Genomic DNA, 20,715 nt, shown 5'->3' on the forward strand with positions numbered 1-20,715 from the left:
CAAACCTCTCATACACCCGAATAAGTACAGAGATTTTCACCCAACTTTAAATTTATGCATCAATTTAATCCTCTGTGCTTTTCCCACATAGACAAGGCCTTAATTATCCTCCAGCTATCATGTATTTTGCAACAAATGATACTGTCTTCCAGTACAAAAGCAGCATTGATAAGCAAATACAGACACAGTTCCAGCTTTGATTTGCACTGTTCCATTGCAAAAAGATCAATTAGTATCAATATAAAGAGCAAAACAAAACAAAACAAAAAACTCATGTAAACATATTAGAAGTCTTTGCTTCCTAATGCTGGTGTTAATCAAGAACAACTCAGTGGAAAACTACATAACTGTGCAGAGAGCCAGGCTTTTTATGTCAGTGTCCGAAAAAGAAAATAGTCCTGCTGACAAGATGTCAGTGAGGCTTTATCCAAGGTCAGCAGTTTTAGTAAGTGTAAACTTTAGTAAATGACTCCCAGTTCTGCTGCTAGATAAAGCTGGCTAACCAAGCTGAGGAATCTGTGAGCTCTCCAGAGGTTGGGACACGTTACCACAAAGCAGAGAGGTTACGAAGCCTAGCTACTAAAGTGCTCCCTGTTTGGTTTGCCCTTGGATGACCATGCAAATTAACACACATTTTTTTCTGGGTCAGCAGGTGCTCTTTTTCTGGGCTACTTCTGAAAGACTAGAAGATGAAAGCATCACACAGGCATTGAAAAGACTTGGAGAGCTGCAGCAAATAGAGCTGCATTTCCTTACGGCCACAAGAGCAAAGGGTTGTAATAGGTCCGCTAGCACAACCCCAGGCAGCTCTGAGGTCCTCTTGTTCCCAGCCACTCAAAGGACTCACTCTGTTGAAGGAGTCAGCAAGCTAAAATGCACTATTCTGTCCTGAGGGAAGTGAGAGTTTCCCGTAATGGAGAACACAACTGTGGAAGAAAAAAAGGCAGCACCTTCCCGTCCTTATTGGGAGTTCAATCACAAGAGCTATGTTTATAGGATGAAAAGACTGATGTAGGGGTTAGTTGTCTGTAGAGCACAGTTCATACGAAGAGATTTAAAATCTCTAGTCTGCGTAGAAACTCCTGTCTTAGGGGTTGGCTCCTAACTCTACTGAAAGCAGGTCAATCACCGACTTCATCTCTCAGCTGTGTTGGCCCAGTCTTTCAGGTTGCTACTCAATACAGCCGTTGATTTCATCAGAAGCACTGTCTGCATTAGACCAAATGCTAAGGAATTCACAAGTTGCCAGGCTGATTTCTCCATGAAAGAATGTCCTTCTTTGTTAAGGAAAATTACTCACAAATATCAAGTGTTAGTGAGCTAAACAGAGCAGATACCCACTTGGTGCATGTGATGTAAAAAGTGATTTACTGGAGCTACATGTTACAAAGAGTGAAGGGGAAAACTCCAAGTGACATCAGGAGGTGGTACTAAGCAGTAACCAGTCCAGTTTTGCCACCCTCCACACATCTGCAGTTTGTTCACATGCTTTACCAAGATGTGCTGGTTCAGAAACTAATCTTACATTCTGTTCTGGCCCGAATCTTGCAAATCCTGGCACCCAAGAGTAGTCCCACTGAGCACTATGAGACATCACAGCATGCATAAAGTTAATAAAGCAGAAAATGTTTTCAGCAGCAGACCTTGAACTAGAAAGCATCCATTCTGCCATCCTTCCAGTATGATGCATGCATTTAAAATAACCACTATTACACTTACACAAGGAGAGCTGGAAAGTCAGCTTGAAATTGTAGCTATGTACTTCTCAAACTAAAAACGTGGCAAAGGGGAACTGATTTCTCATCTCGGATTTTGTACACTCTCAATCTGATCTGTGTTACAGTCTTCATTTTTAAAAAATCTTCAAGGATAAGAGAGTCATTAGTAGACTGCCATCAACCTCCACCAATTTCAATCTCACTGTCTGAAATACACTAAGAAGCTGTATTTTTGCTTCAGGGATTTCTCTCTCCCTGTCTCAGGCTGTGAATGCTACGGAGTAGGGACCAGTCCTCTGAAGAGTTTGGAAAGCACATACTGATTTCGGACAGCAGTTGCAATGAGTATCACTGACACTGGGATATTTCTGGACCTTGATTAATCTTTTCACTGAAGTAAACTTTCCAAATTATTCATAAGACTAAAATACTTTTAACCCTAGCAAAATTTAGCTGATTTAAAATGCATATTTATGTTTTTCTCCTTTTAAATGTATTTTGTGCCTAATAATGAATTCAGTAGCTTTTACAAAAATCAAGGACAACTCCCATTTCTATGATATACACGCCTTGATCTTGCAAAGACTTACGCAGGCTTAAATTGACTGTGAAATGGAATTCTGGCCCCACATAAGCCACCGCATTTCACTTTCATGACGCTAAGTCTTCCCGCATGCCACGCAGAGCATGCCTCCGTAATGTGAACGGTCTTTTAGATAGTACTGCATGAATTAAGGTAACAGTATATTTAGACTTTATATTTTACTTAGCATATTAAGTAGCAATGTGTATCGCTACTTAAACTCCAGTACTAATAATGCTGTGTAGTTTAATAGCATTCTGCATGCCAGGAGGTCAGAGCACCTCTTGCTCACTTTTTTTGAATTAAGCTGCACAGCATTCATACAAGACAGGTATTTCCCTCCTTTTCAGGTGGAGAGTCTGAAGCTACAGAGAGGTTAAGCAGCTTGCCCAAGTCTACAACCTGGAATATGACCTAGTGACATCAACATATTTTTTTTTAAATATTCCCTGTGGTTTGAGGTGTCTAATTTGAACGAATTACAATTTTGGAGAGGTTCTTCTCTAGAAAGCACCGAAAGAGATCAGACTGGGGGAACTGTTCAAGAATGCACCTCTAAAGCACGAGGCAGAGAAATGTTGTGATTATAAACCCCTTAAGCTGTGCACATGACACTGAGGTTCAGAGTCAGTGGACATCTTCTGAAAATTCTAGCATAAGGCATCTAGAAAAATGAACAGTCTGCCATGGTGAAAGAGCACCCTTCTGTGCTATCTGGCATTCTACAAATATCAGGACAAAACATCAAGTTCCAATCTGAGACAGAGTTCTTAAGAACATTTAAGAACATACGGAAGTGCTTTGCTGAGACAGAGCCTCATACACTTTATTCAGTTGCCTCTTTCATACCTTCAGTTAGCAAAACGCAAGGTTAACTAGGCACACAAAGAAGTCTACCTACAGTCAAATCCCTTGAACGCGTCCTTAACTTAAAAGTGCTTATGTATATGCTTTAATTCTTTACTGAACCGGGGCTGATTTCAGCACACAAGATACATTCTCCATCAAAATCAGTTGATTTCTTTCACTCTGCTACAGAGAAACTGATGAGGACAAAAAGAGACTCTTCTACAACTTTTTACAGGCTGAATTTTTATGAATTTATTGGATCTCTGAACACGTGCTCAGTGCACTAAAAAGCCCAATATATTCATTATTTGAATGAGCTCCGCTCATTTTGTAGAAACGCCTGACTGAAAGATGCTCTCCACGATTAAAACGCAGAAAGCCCAGTGAACGCCTCGTTCTGTTTACGCTGACTTTTCCAAGCACAGCGTTACACACTTTCTTGAGATGGCTGTTGCCCAGTGAACATAACAACATCCATATCCAAAAGGCCCAGGTGAAGTGGGTCCAAGAGCACTCTAAACTGTGGGTCTTCATCAAAAAAGCAGAATTCACCTTGTCCCTTTCCTCATTTCAGAGTGATTCTTTTCTGCGTTAACAGGAAACATCTTCTTTCTATTGATTTCCTTAGAGTGTCCTTAAGTTTCCTCTAAACTTCAAAATTATTAGGGAAATTTGGGGTTGCTAACATTACTTTGTAAGTTAGGGATCTGAGGGAATTCATTCTTTGTGCTGGCAAGCCTTCAAACTATCTTGATTTTATCAACTATAATTCACGTTTTGTTCACAGGACAAGCTTGTTCCTTTTGCATTATTTTGAGTCAGCTCTGGAAAAAATCACCTCACACCAACATGTAATAAAATATGAGAAGAGATTATGACTTATTAAATTAAGCCAAAGCATACAGTCTGTTTTGGTGTAGTACCATCCCTGGAGGGAAAGTAAATACATTTTCAGATGAGTTCTGCTTCTAATTAGGCGGCAAAACAAGTACCCAAATTTTCAAAGGAGGCCAACACACAAGGTGCACAATGAGCACAGGAAACTGAGATGCAAAGCCCAGAAGCAGCACAACAGGAATTGCTGGGTGCTGACAGTTTCAGCCAAGACTGTGAGTTCCACAGTATCGTATTTGTAACTTTTTGCTCCAATCTTCCCCCTGCAAACTCTGCTTGCTCTGCATGTATTTTGCTACATAGGTGAATCTGTAAGAAATGGTCATAGTCATCTTAATTCAGACCTATGACCAGTTTAAGAATAAAATGACCTTCCGCCTGTTGGATCTGTGCATTGCATCACTATAGGTCACTTCTTTGAATTATTTAAGTCTGCAACATTAAATCCTTCACCACTGGAACAAACCAGGAGTTTAGTCATTGAATTTAACAGTAGCAGCAGGACCAGAGAGGTATTTACTTTCAGGACCACACGAAAATTAAAAAAAAAAAAAAAAAAAGCTAAGCATGCAGTGCCCCAGTATTGATAACCTTTAAAAATGATGTCAAATATACATGGCACAGGAGATGACTCAGCAGCTACCTGAATTTCAGAGCAGATGGAATGTAGATGTCCCTATATGAGAGATTTCTACCATACAAGAGATTTCTACATACCGGCCTCTTGCCAAAGACACTAGCTCCAATCATGGGAGCAGAGTTTTTCTCTCCAAAGCTGGCTTTGCTAATAATAAGTGTGAAATAAGGATATTTCTCAAGGGGATTTTTGAAATTTAAAACGCACTCTGCTTCTTAACACCTCCTAGTCTACTGAGTGCTTTACCCCACCACAGTCTAAGCGCAGTAATTAAGTGCAAGTGTAATTGTTAGAACTGTCTATAGCAGGACAAAAGCAACCATCAGGGAACTGTCACACCTCCGTACTGTCCTGCCTGCAGCCTGTAAGTCATGGCTGTGAGAATGAATTATTCTTTCCAATTCCAACTCCCAGTTCCACTCCAGCATATTTAACTTGACTGCTGGTAGCATGACAAATGTTAGTTACACTCCATTTAACTCTCAGTTCAAAAAAAGCAGGAATATGTCGTGTTTCTCATTACACAACAACAACAAAGACTTCCCCAACCCTGCCAATGTTTAACCTCCTGGATCCCTTTAGTTGCAATATTGGTTAGGAGGGGACACAGTATGATGTCTGAATGTGAAGCCAAACATTTGGTTTCCTTATGGATTTTGGATCCTCTGTCCACTTGTATGCAAAGCAGTGCCCACTTTTACCCTAAAAAACCATCATCCAGATTCCCTGATACTACTTTATGCTGATTTGTTTGGGTGCTGTAGTTTATTTTCCATCAAATCTTTATACAGAGACAGTGACTATGGCATACGACCAGGAATGATTTTCAAGGAGTAAATATAAGGCCTGGATACTAATTCGAGGGCATTTGAGATGAGCCTGTAACCTTCCCTTCTATGCCAGGGCACACTAGGTCTGCAGGACTGTCCCCTCCCCATGCTGGCGGTCTCTCACAGCCCTCGGCTGGACTGCGTATGGAGCTTTGCTAGCCCAGCAAGGGGCAAGCATCACCTGAGTGCCTGCCAGCGCCTGCAGGTGGACCTGCAGGCCAGATTTAAGGAGGGGGAGATGAGGTTTGTAACACCAGCAAGAAGCACTTGAGGGCTGGCCCTGCATCTGCCAGGAGTGCTCTGTGCTTGGGTAGCAGGCTGGTGGGCAGATGCCCCAGGCTGAAGGGCAGAGATCACCCAGTGCCAGGGGGCTGTGAGAAGTGCCGTAGCCCAGGGCTGTGGGAACAGAATGAGTGGCTGGGTTGGCAGCCCATGGAGCAAAGCATCTTCCCCATGCATCCTCACCCTTAGCTGGGCAGAGTCCTCACTGCCTCCTTCTTTGCCTCTCTGCAGCCCCCACCCCCTCGTGGATCCTCAGCCCCTGCAGAGCGCACCAAAGGAGCAGTGAGTGGGCCAGAGCCTGCTGAGGAAGCCTTAAGCGCTGCAAGACGCACTGAGCCCAGGGACCTGGATGGCAAGGGCAGAACTGGCCTCCAGTTGCTATGTTAGCTGCAAGATGCTCTGGTCCCTGCAGGGGCCAGCGCCAGGGTCTGAGTTGCTTTCCTGGCCTGGCAGAAGTTGGGCCATTAGCTTTCCCGTTCTCTGCCATCTTCCAGGGGCTGGCAGAAGGACAGCTTTTACCCTGCTTTGCCAAAATGTCTGTTCGCAAGGGGCAAAGCAGGCTGGTCCTCCTCGGTGCTCTACCAGGGCCTGGTTTCCCCACGGGCCCACGGGGAAGCAGTGGTGTGCAACACTGGCATCGGTGCCCTCCACCCTGCTTCAGGAAGCTAGATCTTCCTAATGATCCGCAGTGGTAGATCCAGTCAGCCGCCCTTAATTCATTAGCTTTGTTGCTCTGAGAATGGCAGGCTAGTTTTTCCTACAGCTTTACTGAATTTCATACATTCCTTTAACTCTCAGCATTTATTTTCCCCCTGGAGTCTGAAGTAATCTGAGAGAGCAACACGCCACTGCACCATTATAGGCCCCAGTTTCTCTATCATCGCTTTAGTCTAAACATGCTCCTTTTTGAGCTCGCTCCCATAATGGAGACAGAGGTTTGTTTGTACAAGCTACCTGGCAGATACTGATGGTGCACAAGGCAGGTACTTTCTGCCCAGAAAATAAGAAACATTACTAGGCAGTGCACATTTGAGAACAAAAATTGCTAGAATTTTACTAAACTTTGCTCAAACTTCCCCATTTCAGGTGACCCACAAAGACAAGGGAGACTTTTGTTGCATGCCTGCTTCACCACCAATACGCAGGCAGCTCTTCGGTGAAAAGAGCTAGCACATTAGTGTGGATAAGGAAATATTGGTCAAGGCCTCTGGGGTACAACCCCTTCCCATATAAGTGCACTGAAATTTCTAATGCTCACACAGATTAAATGGACATCATTTTAAGTCCCATTTGGAAACTCCCTGCCTACCAAATTGCCTATCACACGGTCATTAAAGGCAAAGTTCAAAAACATTTTCTCTAAGTCCAGTGAAATATTATTTCAAAGCTCTGGTGCTTTATTCAATAAAAACAATTTTCTCATTTTTAAATGCCATGCCAAGTGTTTTAACAACTGTAGTTACAGACCATGTAACTGAAACCCTTTCCAATGTGAGCTTGAGAATTTTTACTAGTTCTAAAAACAGCTGGTCATGCATATACTAGTCAGAAAAAGAATGCAAAGCAAAACTAGTAAAAAGAGTTTTGACTGGTAGCTCTCTCACAGGAATTTTTAACCATTTCTTAAATATGCTTTGCCTGTCCAGAAATGAGGATATTTGCATTATTTATTTTATAGATATCTGGAAAAAGCCTAAATTCTTAACAAAGCACATTTGTTTCTGACAGATACTTCTAAACTGAAACCTGGAGTATGTTCTTAGACAAAAAGTTTATTAATTTTGACATTCTAGAAGGAAGCAAAATTCCTCGAGGACAAGTCCTAACCTCAGGGATGTTTCTGAACAGATTTCAGGGATCTGTCTTCTGTAATTGTGTGTGTGCGAACCCATGCATGCCATTGCGGAGGTGAGGGTGCATATGTACAGAGGGAATACAGAGACTGACTGTGTTCATCCGCTGAAGTCGATAAGCATCCTTGCATTGATTTCAATGGTATTTGCCAGGCCATACAAGCCAGCCTAACCTGTTTTCTCATATAATCTGCAGGAGCCTTTCACTGATTTAATTGGGACCTGGATCAATTGCTAGCTTTGATTTTTAATCATTAAAATATTTAACCACAGGTACCCAGACATATATAATGGCTAGAAGCCCAATGCTGTAAGTGCTAAGCAATTTTAGCTTCCCATAAAATCAAGGGTAATATAAACATTTTGGTAAACTGGCCCTTAGTATAGCTCTGCAAAGTATTGTGCGCGTAGATGGTGCATCTCTTGACAATGTAAAGCTGTATTAGCCTACTGTGGCAGACAGACAAACAAGAGATGACTTTTGTACTGCCACAGTAAAGATAAGTACAGTTTGCATATCTCACACATTTTCATGAGTAGCTGAAAGTTACTATTGTTGTGTGTCATAGAAACCAGGCTGTAAAAGACAATCTGATAGAAGCCCCCTGCCCAAAGGCAGGCTATCCATCCTGAAATCATTTCTGGCAGATATTTGTCCAACCTATTCTTTAAGATCTTCATTCCTTTCTATTTATACTGTACATGCATATCAATAGCTGAGAGCAATGCAACATTTAAACCAAAACACAGTTCATCTTATCCCTCGAGGGGCAGAGGAGTCTAGTGGTTCATACTGGTTAGCAAGACCTTTCAGTGGTTGCTGAAAGGAATTGTCATATTGCAGATTTGGTCATCTCCCCTCATTCAGTCCGTATCGCAAATTTCTGAGGGCATGCCTAAGCAGAGTACCTGAACGGGTGAAATCCGATAAGGAAATCGATTAGCCCTAGTGACCTCTAACAAAAGGGTCAAAGGCAAAAATCCCCTCTTTCAGCTCCTCATCAGCTCATAGCAAATGAGTGCCAGATCCCACACTTATAGCTTAATGGCACCATGGAAACTAGTCCAGTTGAACTGTCACCCCCATGACAAAAATCTGTGTTAATCAGATGCCAAAGGATGACAGAAACGCTCACAGGGCTCCCTAGTGCAATCAAACAATGTGACATAACACCTTGTGCAGCATCCTATATGCACAGGGAGAAAAGAGTAGAATTTCTTTCAGCGATAATTAAGAAATGGAAAAGAGAGATCAGCAGGATAAAAAAGGTTAAAATAAAGAGTAAAAACCTACGCAGCTGCATCTCAGAAGTCTTCCACCTCGGTCTTTCATATCTTTGCAATCATTTTTTCAGAGTGCTTCCCTAGTGCAGGCCAGAGAGAATTTTTTATGAACTCCTGAAAATAGATTTAAAATTCACAAAGTCTCATAACAACCACTATGCTTCCTGCCACTCTCCTGTATGGTCGTTTTTCAGCTGAGAACTCAGCAAAGCTCAACAGACTGACGTAGGGCCGTGACTGGGCTGCTAAACACCCTCTGATGTGGAGGATATGATATTCTACAGCCGTTGGCCTGTATGAATTTTTAGCCGGATTCATACCTAAGCCTCTTTTGGCCTTTCAAATCCATCGGAAAGACACTGTGTTACTGGAGATGCATTAGTACCATCTACTGTTGGTAAGTCAGTATTGCACCTTAAGATATTTGTATTCCTCATGCTTTTTGTGTTGTTACTTATTTATCATGCTGGTTTATTTATTTATCTTATAAGATATTTATTTAACTTATAAGATATTAAATATTTATTTATCTTATAAGATAAGATTAATAAAAATAGAGACCACTCAACAGGAGTTGGTGACATCGGTACTCAGGAACTCATCCATGAACGTGCAGTGCTGCAGTCCAAACACAGCCTGGCATGAGGGAGCAGGAGAGATGGAACAAATAAACTGCAATGTCTTGGGAACAACTTTCTCACCTCCCCAGCAAACAGTCGCACAAAAAATATATTCCCAACTCACGCACTGCAGAAAGAGTTATCTTTTATCACTAATTTAAGCTGACTGAAAAACCTGACCAGCTCTGTTGCATAAGGAAATCACGTGGCTGGGTCAGAACGTTCTCTGGTAAAAATCAGCATAGCTCCAGGGACCTCCACTCGGGTGGATCTGAGCCAATTAACTCTGCCTTGTGTACAGAGGTCTGATAAGTGAGCCTGTGCTGTGGTTTAAGTCACCACGAAGAGCACAGACAAGGCCAACTTTTATCTGCTGCTGTTTGCTCACAAAGGTGAAAAGATAGTTGGTCCAGTAATCCAAACTACTGGGCTGAATGCCAGCTGGTATAACCTCATCGACTTCAGCAGAGTCGCTCCAGATTCAAGTTTGTGTAACTGAGACTATAATCCAGCCTTCCTCCCCTGCAAGCCAGAGCCATTTGACTTAGATATATGTCCTTACTGGCACAGCCACATAAAACGGCCTTGCCATAGGATCTACATACAGTATAAAAGACATTAGCTTCTACATTCACCTGACTTTATATCCATTTGCTTTTCTCATTTGTGATGGCAGGTTCTGAAGGAGCCTATGCAGTAGATCTTAAGTTCAGGTTATTTTATCAGCTTTTTTCAATTCTCCTTTTTAAAGGATACATAGAAAAATATCTAACAGTTCTGTAGTCACTGCACGCCAGACTCCCACGCGGGGGAGACAGCATTATCTCCATATTACTCTTGCCTGTCTCCACAGTTTCTCCCTTTTCGTTATGACGGGACAGATTAGGACTGCCTTCGCTCTAAGCAGGGCCCTGGCTACGCCTGCTGGGACTGGCTTGTGCCTATGGCTGCTGGATCATAGGACAGTGCAGACAAGGGCTCTAGATGCATGCCTGACGCTGCTCTGTTTCACACAGACCAACCGTTCAATCTCTCCAGGTTTTAGTGACTGACAATGTCTGACAGGCTCTTCCATTCAAAAAAATGCTTTCCTTGCTGTTACTCCCCCATAGCCTTCAATTTGCAAGAATACAAGAGCCGCACTTTCCTGTTGTCCTCCTCTATTAGGGACTCTGCTCATCTTAGAAGACCTTCCCTGCATCCACTTCAACCGAAGCCCAGTCCTGAGCGGTGGTGACTACACCAGGGCACCGGACTGCAGCTGCTGTGCCAGTTCCTTGGACATGGCATTCACACCTCCTCGTTCTGCTGCTGCTCAGAGACCCTCAGATACTGCATTTCTTTTCAGATGCGTCACGCTGACATCCGACAGCCAGGCCAAATGTCCACATTTTCCTGTCCCCTCTTTTATCCCACTGGTGAGCTTACAGCAGCACATCCCCACCTACAAGGCACAGGTTTTCTCTTCTTTTCATTAAGTTTCAGACCACTTCTGATCTTCCAGTCCTCAAGGTCACCTGGCCCTTTATGCAGAATATCCTGATCCTCCTTTATTGAGGGTGCCCTCTAAATGTCACCAGCACAATTAAGTTGCACAAATGCGTTCCTACTTCTGTGCTGAAGACAGTAATGAATATATTAAATCAGGATTTGTTTTAAGACTGATTTTAGATATCTGGGAAACTTCACTATTAGCTTTCCTCCAAACTGATACTTTTCCTTTCCTGCAGCATTGCTGCCTCCCCTTTAGCCAGTTCCCTGGTAGCAATGTCACATGTAAGTAATATCTTTAGTAATACCCTGTGTGGCAGCTATCAGATACTTTACTATAAAGCCTAGGAGATCTACTACATTTTCCCTGGCTACAAAAATTGATTATCTTCAAAATAATAGTGTGATGTGACCTGACTTTGGTAAAAGCATGTCATGTTTCATTCCCCTTTCCTCTCTCCCTCCCCTCCTCATATCACTCTTTCCTCCAAAGTTTATTTATAAGTCTTATATGCTACTGGAACAAGCTTAGCAGCCCTGCAGTTACCATTCTTAAATACAGGTCACCGTTATTTGCTGTTCTCCAACCACAAGCCTGATGTCCCATTTGCTCATTTGTTAGATATGCCTGAACTAAACAATTGCAAGTGCTAAGTCTCCTGGAGTTCTAGGACAAAAAAAGCCTTGTCCCCAGTGTTCACCTGCCTCCATGCAAGTGCATGGAGCTCTCCAGATTTTACTGTAACAATTTCTCTTTTCCATCTCTACCAATGGCTTTTACATTCTTTAGAGAAGGGGAACGCAGGCAGTTTGCTGCTAATTTCTGTTCCAATCAGAGCAAGGCTAAAGACTGTCGTATAATGAAAAGATGCAGCAAAAGGATTATGTACTCACAGCAGGCTTACTGGACTTGGACAGTCCCTTGCATGGACTGCCAACTCCTTCTACAGGCCTGTAAATGTCTAGATCTTTTCAGGACTCAGTTCTCTACTTAGCTCATACTCAGCCTCCGGCCTGCTCAACTATTCAAGTACCAGCAGTCTCCAATTCTGGGCTCAAATAGCACAGACCTGTTTTTGAGAGCTCCTCATCCCTATAAAGGAAATCAAGCCTTATTTCTTCTGCAGCACAGGATTCCCAGGCAACACCCCTGCCACAAGCTGGGATTCTCCTTGCATGTCTTAATTCTTCCATCCCTTTCTGTTCTCTTGCAAACCAGGCAGTCCTTTTTTCAAGAACCCACAGTATCTGCCCCCAAGCCTTTCCTCTGGGGGGGAATTCTAACTCCCATTTTCATTTATTTATGATGTTTTAACGTAATTCTTCCTCACACCTAAAGCTCTGTAATAAGATCAGGCTCACCCTAAGGTGTGTGTGTGGGTGTGTGTGTGTATATATGTATAGATATATGTATAGATATATATGTGTATTATGCTCCCTGCCTCCAGTTAACTCTTTCAGGGCCAGCATGGGATTTTTGCATGATGTCTCAAAAGTGTGCTAAAGAGTAAGCTGACAGCAGCTGACCATGAACTTCTAATTATTGCATCATGAAGCGTTGGTTTGGGTATTTACTAGAGAAAGAAAGTGCTTTGATGTTGACGTAAATGTTGTTCATTAACTTCTTTTCCTCTCCCGTGTTTCAAACTAAGCTGAAACTCAGTATTTGTTCCCTTGGAGAACAAGTTATGTAAACTCCTGATGAAAAGTAAATATTTTTTTTAAAGAAATTGATTACTATTGACCCAGTCTGGAACAGCTACTGTAAAGGAGCAGAGAGGGTTCCTCTTTTCTGACATCACTGGGCTTAGGTAGACAAATATGACAGCCATTATCGCATCAGGAATAGCTTCCAGGCAACTACTAATTTTAAGCCTTCTGAGACCCAGATGGAGATTTGGGGCTATGTATTATCCCCTCTTCAATGACATAATGTTGGATTTTTTCAGAGGCCTTGCTTAGAAGTCTTAATATTTGAACAAATTCAGCCTTGCACCTACAACATTACTCCATATATCACAAACCTTGCATGAAGGCTAGGAAAAACACTATTCCTACCTGTGGCACCTGGTAGGGTAGCATGATCTTAGAAGTCCTTCACGCTAAGGTGGCTCTTTTCACCTACCGATCTCCAGATGCATCACCAAACAGTTATTCAATTTCCCCAGTTATCCCAGTTTCACACACAAAGATACTGAAGCTGAGATAGCCCAGGCTTCCAACCACCCCTGTAATGTTGGTGATGATAGTCTTGCTCTGAGTTGGCGGTTTGTCCGGATGATCTCCAGAGATCCCTTCCAACTGAATTTTGACCCAAATGGTTAGATTATCCAGGTTCACCGCTGGCCACTGTCACTTCCCTCGTGCCAGCACAGCCCTTCGTTGGACTTGTTAATCCAACTCAAGGAGTGAAACTGCCAAAGAACTAACCTTACCATAATGAATGTTTCATTTTCTGCTGGCATAGCTCCCTGCATCACCTCACCGCATGGTCAGTTGAATGCCAGAGGAATGACAGAGAAGGGTGAGAGCCTGTGGCTGCTAGGGACAGGGGATGGGACCTCCCCTTTCATCGACAGCAGCTACCCCAGCCTACCTGTAACGTCAACTCATGTCTTAGGGGAAGACGTGGAATAAAGCCTGCCCCGTCCCCCAGGCCTGCCCCGTTCCACCAATCTGTCCCAGCGTCACAGATGCGGTTGAGCACATCTGCCAGATTGCCACAAGTTTGCTGCAGGTGAGAACTGTTACACACATGGGTCCTAGCTTTTGGTCTACAGGCATGGCTGCAAAATGCTGGCAGGGGCATTTCTTGAGCCCAGGATTTGATACCTGGTATTAGTGCCATCTGCCGTCTCCTTAATCTGCTCCTAGCACATTTACCATCTGAATGAAGGTACAGACCCCTGAGTCCAGAACATACCTCTCCAGCACATGTGGATGGTACAGGCTTGGCAGCTTTCTGAACACTAAAAGTCATATTTTATTTAAAAAAATTAAACATAAGAAAGCCTAGCTGCACATAAAATGTACTTAACATCTCCTCAGTTCCTAACTCCCCCAGTTCCTACTTAGTCTGAAGCATTCTTTCTTTGTAGGCTCAGGTTCTTCTGCCCTAATGGCTTCTCTTCAAAAACATGGACTCCTTTCTCCTTTTATTTCAGGCCAGATTTCTTTGACCTTTCTTATGTAACAAACGTGAATCTCTGCTCTAGGGAAGCCTGTTTGCCCTTCCCTCTCTCCTACCACAAGTTTCCCATTGTATTCTGCAAGTCTGTTCAACAATAACTTGATTTCTATTTTGCCTTTGATAATTTTCCATTCTGCTGTCCCTTCCAACTTGGTCAGATTGGTTTCCCTGGTTCAAACTGGTTTGACTCAAACCCTCTCCTCCATATATCCTTCATTCAGAAGCCTGAGTACTCTCTTTAGGGCTAGCTATCCTGCATTGTCCCCAACCTGAGTGGACAGGCTACAAACCCAGGCAGTAAATGAGAAGTGAGAACTCTCTCTTCAAACATTTACAAAACTTCTGTGCTGGTCTTCTTAAAAGCTCGCTCAGTCTGATTAATTGCAGTGAAATTTAATGGAGTTTCCTATTTTTCCCTCCCACAATTCTTTTCATAGATTTAGGCTGTGGCGAAGTTTGAATTTGGGGTGTTCAAGACAATAACACACAAGAACAACTCCACTCCCTCTCTCTGCTCTACCAACAACACCAAACTGTCTGGCTCATCGCTCCAGTGATTTTCTGCAGCCACTGTTGCACTCTCTCCAGTGTTTTTGGTAAAGATAAACTAGATGGAAGACAGGGTGGGAAATGAATATGAAAACAGCTATTTCTGAAACAACCTAATGTATGGACACTCCTGCAGGAAAATAAGGTATTTCCTGTTCAGCTTCAGCTGCAGAAAGGGCCTTCGGATAGGAGTAGGGGAATTTACTTTTGAATAAAATATGGTGCTAATGTGTTGGAGGCACACGTACCTTCCAACGGAGACACAGCTCTTAAGGAATTATCTGGATTTGTTGGGGACAGCCTTAGGGTGAGCTGCTGTTGATTTCAGAATGCAGAAAAGGCCACAGAGTAAAAATCGCTTGGAGCAGGAACTGTCTTTTACTCACAAATGCTTATCGATCCTAGCACAGTGGGACCCAGCTGTGATTGAGATCTGTAGGCCCAAAGAACTTATTATCTAGTTATGAAGGAAAAGGGTTTTCCCCCCTCATCACTGTTAAAATATAAAGCAGAAATTGTTCATTTCATACTGACTAGAATTTTGCTTTCAGTAAAACTGAAGAGAAATGATTTAATTATTCACCCTCTATTTACCTCTGATAGCAAAGCGAAGTTAACATAGGCAGCTTCATGATGCATGTAAAACAAACCCCACCAGAAACTATTCCAGGATTTTATAGAAAATTATTTGCATCATTATTATTGTATTGGGCTGCCTGCAATTTTCAGGTCAAACCCAGTATATTTTTACCCCAGTATCTGAAATGACTTCCAAAATTATGCAGATGATTATTTTATTAGCATGTACCCAGATGGTAGACTGCCAGGCCCAGTTACTGTCATTGCATCTAGCTCTCTACAATGCAAAAATTACTGAGAAAACAGTGCATTTGGCCATTCGCTACATAAATTAAGATCAAACGAACAGTTACAAACTCAACTCAAACAAAAACAATAAAAGGTGTGTGAGCCATCAGGTTAGTAACATTAGATGTAACGTTAACACTAATCTTTTCATTTAAGATGTCTAACATGGAAACACGTCTGATAGGCTGATACCATACCATAGTGTCATTTATCACTCACTTCATTTAAAGGCAGTTCTATTTAAAGCATTGGTCAACACAGTCTTGCAATTTACTCTACAGGTATACCCTAGACCACAGCTGAAAAACGGGAACCTAACAGCAGAGGAAACTACCGTAAACAGGCAAAAATAAGTATTCGTTTTAAGAGATCATTTTTATACCACAGGAATGAGATCCACCTGTGGCACTTAACCATACTAGAATGACAATGGTGTTTATTCCAAGATTATATTTTGCATAAATGCAATCCTTGTTTCTTCCTACTTCCCTACTTCTGAGGGATGATTAGCAGATACTGTTTGTAAAACCATTTTGGAAATGAAAAGCACAGAGTATAATACTGGCTGTGAGGATAAAGTACCCAGTGTATTGTAGGATTACTTATCAAATCACAAAACTAGAGAAATGCAGGGCTGCAAAGAACCTCCAGACATGATGCTGTGCAATGAGGCCGGATCAACTGTCTGGCACGCACATGGGACGATAAGCTGTTTACAACAGGCAGTGATGACTTGCTATCAGGGTATTAGCTATTTTAGCACCCATCCTCACCCTAGGATCTTTTTAACTGCCGAGTGCTCCCTTCCTCCTCTCCCTGCTTTGTTTTCTTCCAGTATTTGGGTGTCCAGCTCAGCTCCCTGGTCCCTTTCAGCAGCTGTGACTCCTCCCTTCAGGCATGGGGATCAGACCTTCTTCTTGGGTAGTCACCCTGGCCAAAAAGCCTGACATATTTGCCCTTCTTTGGCCTCAGACTATGCAGTGTTTCAGCCTTGATGGGCAGAAGGACTGCATACGGCCTGAGGATTCTTGCCCTCTCCCCAGTTCTGGGACCTCCCTCTCGTCTCTACAGCAAGTTGCCCAGTGTGGTCCACTGGGATGCACAGACAGATAGATTGCTGGGAAGGAAGGTAAACGCAGCAGGAGTCACTTGGCTTTCCTTGTTGGGCTGTGGTAGGTAGGCAGAAGACTATGGCAGTGTTTGTTGCTTGGACAAGATCTCCATCTTCTCCAGGAAGAGGCAGAAGACCAGATCTAGCCCACAGGCTACCAGCCTGACCATGTGGATTAAGACATGTGCAAAGAGTGTGAGAGCGTCATCCACAAGTGCAGAAGTCAGCACACCAAGAAGCGGGCAACCTAAATACCCCTTAAACTGTTTTAGAAACCTGCCCTCTATCTTTTCAGGTGTGGGTAGGAAAATGGTACTATGTGGATCTGGATAAGCTAGAAGCCAAGTGTTATATTAGAATCCGTATGCCACAGGAGGTTTGTGAACACACGTCTTCTGTTGAAATGTACTATATATACCATACCTACAGATTGGGTTTAGCTTTACACCTGGATTCTTCTGGCACAGCTGTTCACACAAACATGATGACAGCTCTGATAGCCAGCACTGTCTGATGCAAACATGGGATGCAGGAAGCAAAAGAATTCAAAGAAGCAAAAATGCGCCTTACCATTAACGCACAACAGCAAACAGTCCAGTCATACTCTTGCTGAAAGGGATGTGATGTCTCGGTCAGCGCTTTGCCTAATGAGCTACCAACATCAATCTGTCATCATCTGTATTATTTGAAATGGCCTCTGCTGACACAAGGTATATTCATGTATGGGCCCTCCTGGGCACTTGAGAGTTCAAGTCCTGGCCAGTTTATACTGCACTGAATGATAATGAAGGCTAACAGAACGATCACTGGCTTCCTTTCCTCCAGAGGAGGCAGGAATGTTGTTGTAGGGATCTCCCCCAGCCAATAATGGCTTTTGATTACAGAACAGGGAATATGAATGGTTTGATCCTCTTTGTATAAACAGTCTTTAGCAGTTTTTTTGTAACAGTGCTTTAGCTCTCCAAAGCACATGTAACTCATCTGTCCATCTGTAGTGGCATTTCCATGAGCCTGCCCCATGTACCCGATTCTCAAGAACTTGTAGGGCTATATCAGAAGTCAAGAGATGAACACTGACAACAGTTGGATATTTCAGGAAAAGAAATCTCATTTTAGTGCTCCGTCTCCATCTGCTCCTATGATACACACAAAATATTACAAAATAATCTTTTACCAGTATTTCAGTTGCACTCAGAAAATTATTTCCTTTGGAATTACCGACTGAGTGAGATTTTAGATTGCAAGAAGATTACTAACTAAAACCCACCAGTTCTTCCAAAAATGCAATCCTTGACCTGGATCATTATCCTACAGTATCACAGAAGCTCCATACAGTGAAACAATGTTTTTGTCATGAAATCTGTGGCAAACGGCATGTAATATAATCTTATTGGTGCACAGTTAATGAAAGATCTTATTTCCTTTTAGAAAGTATCTGGGAATTGCCACACCATAATCCTAATCAAGTCTTATGCTCCAGTGAAAATGCACAGTTACATCTACAGCTCAGTTCCAGGTGAATTATATAGCAAGACAAATAACAATGTTTGACACCAGTACTAACAACTTTTCTCTTATGAGCTCATGGGTTTCAAAATGTATGAACTAGACCTCATTTCCCCTTCCATAGCAAGTAAATATTATGGGTTTTGTTTTGTCAATGAAATGAATGAGAGGTGAAAGGTTTTCCTCCAGCTTTCCCAAGAACAGTCTCAAATTTCCAGACTTGTGTGTGGACTACAGGATGTTCTCCTCTCTCCTTAACACATACTGAGATGCAGACAAGAGTTGGGAAGGGACCAGCTAAGGTATTCATTTTCACAGGCATATTTTATACCAAATGCTCTTGGTAAGCAAAGAAGACAATGCTATCCCTAGAGTGGAATTGCCATGTATGCAATTAAAGGCAGGCTGCACAAATATCTGATAAAACAGAAGTGAAGCAGACAAATCCCAAACTCACAGTTTCAGGTGGTTTTCAAAAATTTTTAGCTTGCGGGGTCCTAAAAGCTGTCCAGTGTAAGTGCAGCCCTCTGTGTAGTAAACCCAGGCTGAAAAACTTGTGTAATACATTATTACAGACAACGTGACAAGGGGCAGCTCTTTAACCCCTGTGAGAATTCAAACTGGTGATAGCCTCAAGGACAAGTCCAGAAATAGGATTCCCTCTGAAGAGGGAGATAGAGGTATATTTGTTGCAGACACGGGTGAATGGCTCAACAGGATACTGGTGGCAGATGTGATGCGGTGAGATCCAGCTGAACAGTTGAGCGAGAAGGTCTGGGCTTAGACATGGCCTTGCAAACAATGCAAAAACCTTGAGTTTGATTTATTGTGGACAGGGAATGACTCAAAGAAATGATGACATAGTCAGCAGGCTAGCATAGGCAGTAGGATTAGTGGTTGTTGTGCTGGCATGAACACGAGGAGGTCATCATATCAAAATGAACATTTTGAGTGGTAGTGACAGAGATAAAACAGGGATTTCAGATATGTTTGACAGAAGAGGGGGATGTGGACCCAGATTTATTATGTTAAACAAGAGGAGTCAAAGAAGTCCAAGGGACTCAGTCAGGGAAAGGGTATTGCCACTAGCAGGGACCAAGAATGGAAATTATGAATAGAAAAATTAGAAATCCATTGAGAGCAAAAATTCTCAGCAAAACAGTAGAGAGAATAAGCCAGAGGCAAAGGCTGAGATGCCCGCTCCAAAATCTAGGAGCCTTAACAAAGCGGCTCTGTGAGTTCTCCTCTCCTATTTTATTCCTAAACCTGTGAGTACCAAAGCAGTAGTCTGCACTATCCAGCTATATGTATGCATACTTTAAAACTGGCTGAATTTAACGTCACTGTTACATTCTGAATTTCTGGGCAGAATGTAAACAAAGATACAGCTCTCTCCTTTGACATTACAAGACTTAACAAATTCACAAACATATCAGAGGAAAAGGTGTTGATGTGCACCTCTTTATACAAATGTGACACTGGATGTTGTTTTTAATCAGCCCATGATGCTTACATTCACATCTCCCTTTCTTTCAGACTCTCAGGAGAAGGTCACCTGGGCTCCTGTGTCTGTTCAGCGTGTTTCATGTTTATTGCTCTTGACAGCTTGGAGTCTCCGTCTGCTCTGAATCTGATGTTGTATAAATTCAACAACGAAAGCTGTAAGTCTAGTTACTTTGTTGTCAGAAAAGTCATCTGCACTTTATGTCTAACATGCAAAATTTCAACTCCTTAAGCAAAAATGTCTATATAATTTTTCTCAAACTGCACTAACTTGGAAAGACCCATTTCCCCTACTGTAAATATGTTATTAATACATTGCCTCCATGTTATCAAATTAAAATATTGCCCTCATGTTTCCTAGCCAAATCCTAGTTTCTTAGCCATGTGGCTAGAAGGCAGCAGAAAGAGTGAATAAATGGACGATTTAGGGGCATGCAGCAGTATAAAAACCTTCTTGATTTTTTGCCTCACTAAAAGTAAGTAACTCTTTTATTAAAAAACAAAAAACAAAAAACACCCTCTCACTTGTCAGAATTATGTAAATCTCACTGGGGTATTGATTTTGTCTGTCATGCCCCCGAGGTAGTGTTCCAAGGTGAGAGAGCACATCAGTTTGCCATCTTCCCACCTGCCATTCCCCAGCCCTGCCTGTAACAGCATAGACCCTCCTATCACTTATGCCAGCAAACATCGACATGGAAATTATATGGGCCATTTTCAAAGCAGTAGCCCAATATAGGTAGGTAACAATTTCACGTTCTTAGAGGTGGCTTTTTTTGTTCAACAAATAGAGAGCTAAAAAATGCCACAGGATAAGACTGTACAGCTCTTTCTCCCGATCTCAGTGGAAAAAGCACTCACTTTTACAGTGCCAAGAGTGAACTTGGTTTCTCACATCAAAAATATGTCATTGCAGCTGAGCATGTGGGAATCCAGAGAGCACAGCAG

The 20,715-nt window shown here is 42.4% G+C and overlaps 1 protein-coding gene and 1 long non-coding RNA gene across 2 annotated transcripts in view; one reads left to right on the forward strand and one right to left on the reverse strand.

Moving 5' to 3' along the window:
- Positions 1-9,005, reverse strand: part of SENP5 (SUMO specific peptidase 5) — a 74,903-nt gene extending 65,898 nt beyond the window's left edge. Inside the window, exon 1 of the mRNA XM_068953922.1 lies at positions 8,941-9,005. The gene's annotated coding sequence lies outside the window, so the exon portion shown is untranslated. The remainder of the gene's footprint in view (positions 1-8,940) is intronic.
- A 4,697-nt stretch (positions 9,006-13,702) lies between these two features.
- Positions 13,703-19,910, forward strand: LOC104145650 (uncharacterized). The gene is made up of 3 exons (XR_694385.2): positions 13,703-13,778; positions 14,669-14,827; positions 19,801-19,910. It is a non-coding gene; the product is annotated as an uncharacterized lncRNA (long non-coding RNA).
- Positions 19,911-20,715: the final 805 nt, after the last annotated feature.

This window comes from Struthio camelus, chromosome 9, assembly GCF_040807025.1.
Source record: "Struthio camelus isolate bStrCam1 chromosome 9, bStrCam1.hap1, whole genome shotgun sequence".
Lineage (NCBI taxonomy): Eukaryota > Metazoa > Chordata > Aves > Struthioniformes > Struthionidae > Struthio > Struthio camelus.